This window comes from Grammomys surdaster, unplaced genomic scaffold (genome assembly GCF_004785775.1).
Source record: "Grammomys surdaster isolate TR1022 unplaced genomic scaffold, NIH_TR_1.0 205, whole genome shotgun sequence".
Classification (NCBI taxonomy): domain Eukaryota; kingdom Metazoa; phylum Chordata; class Mammalia; order Rodentia; family Muridae; genus Grammomys; species Grammomys surdaster.
The window spans coordinates 1,502,573-1,504,542 of record NW_021604650.1 but is presented as its reverse complement, the minus strand read 5'-3'; the positions used below and the strand labels follow the sequence as shown (position 1 = coordinate 1,504,542).

Below are 1,970 nucleotides of genomic sequence, written 5' to 3'. Positions count from 1 at the left end.
GAGAGAGAGAGAGAGAGAGAGAGAGAGAGAGAGAGAGAGAGAGAGAGGACATAGCCCTATATAGTAGTTACATAGTTTTATGGTGGTCATTATTACGTTGTTTGGTGAATAAGGACCAGCAGTCTATGTTTAGTACAGACAGTTCGTCTCTTAAATATTTCCATCCATGTTTGTTGAATGAATGCAGAGCCAGAGCCCACAGCAGCTGCCTGGTTTTCTGAGCACTAACTGTATGGGCTGACAGACTGTCCACCTCGTTCTGGCCATCAGAGACACACTGATTAAGCCACCACATTTGACTGGCCATGAGGGCTCCAAACCGAGGGAAGAGCTGCTGGGCTGTAAGAAGCCAGGCCTCACCCTGTGTAGCTTCCAGGGTCGGCTGACATTGGATGCATTCAGAGTGGTATGGCTGTGCATGACTTCTCAGGACTTCTGTTGTTTTGGCCACCCTCTCCTCCACCCTTCCCTTTCGGCCTCCCGCTCTCAGGTTCTTGTTTTCTGCCTGCTAATTCCCATGTGCTTGCCTCCATCTTGTTGAACCCAGGAAAGAGAATTGATACAAATGAGGCCTGACACATTATCCAATTTAAGTACTTATCAACGTCAACTAAAATTTCTCATTCCTGTAGCCATCACCACTGCTGGCCTGTGAGTAAGGCAGTGACCTCCTCTGCTCGCTGCCTGGGAGGAGGGGACTGCCAGGCTCCCAGAAGTGAAGCCATGTCATCACGCACCCCCCCCCCCCCCGGGCATGCCAGAGAAAGCCACGAGAAAGGACTTTAGCCCTTGGCCCGACCTCGTGACAGCACTGTGGGTCTTTGCTGACAGTCTCTAGGGTTCCACACAGGTGGTCAGTGACCCATCCAGGAACTTGGGGTAGCTGTTTCGACCTTCCCTTGTTTTCCTGTATCCCCACACCCCAGTGCTAACAATGGAAGCCTGCTCCTGCCATGCCCCAATGGAAGCCTGCTCCTGCCATGCCCCACCACAGGTTCCTTTTTCCTGTTTCTATATTTTTTTTACTGGTGTTTTATGCTTTACTCTTGCACCACAGCATGTGTGTAGAGTCCCAGGACATTCTGGGAGCTGGTTCTGGCCTTCCGCTTTTTGAGAAAGGATCTTTCTTGTTTCTGCTGTTTCCCACTGTAGCCCAGGCTAGCTGGCTTCTGGGCAATTGCCCTGTCTCCACCTCTCATAGGGATGCTGGAATCTTGGCCACACACTTCACATCTTTTCTGTGGGTTCAGGGGATACAACTTGGGCTATCCACCTCGCATAACCAGAGCCTCGCACACTGGGCTGACTCTGGGGCCCTCCCACATTGTCTTGCTTTTGTTTCTTTTTGAAATCGCACATCACACAAATTTCCAGTCTGTCATTACTCATGATTGGGGCACTGATTACACTCATGTTGCTGCACAGCCCCCACTGCGGTCCAAGTGCAGTTTTCCCATCTTCCCAAACTGAAGTTGTCTCTGTTAAATGTAAGCTCTCTTCTCCCTGTCTCCAGCCTCTGGCCACCATCTCCGTTTGAACCTGACAGCTCTGGGACTTTAGATGAGTAAAGTCATACAGAACTTCTCCTGCCTCCTCGTCTTTCTCCATTTTCATGTGTCTGTGTACATGCTTGTGTGTGTGTGGAGGCACATATATGTGCGTGTACGTGTACGTGCAGATCCATGGCTGATGGAAGAAACCATCCACTCCATTCATTGAAATAAGGCCTCTCAATCAAACCCAGAGCTCGCAGATATGGCCAGCTGGCTTGCTATGGGGATCCCTTGTCTCTGCCTTCTAAGGTTGATATTATAGGTGGGTCAGCACACTCACCTGGCATTTCTGTGGTTTCTGGGGATTTGAACTCGGAGCCTCGTATGTTAGCAGCAAACACATTAACCACTGAGCCATCTCCCCAGCTTCTCCTTCCTTCCTTCCTTCCTTCCTTCCTTCCTTCCTTCCTTCCTTCC

At 50.3% G+C, this 1,970-nt stretch overlaps 1 protein-coding gene across 1 annotated transcript in view; it reads left to right on the top strand.

Annotated features, from left to right (window-relative positions):
- The window catches only part of Nrxn2 (neurexin 2), a 99,082-nt gene that overhangs the window by 42,507 nt on the left and 54,605 nt on the right, over positions 1-1,970 (top strand).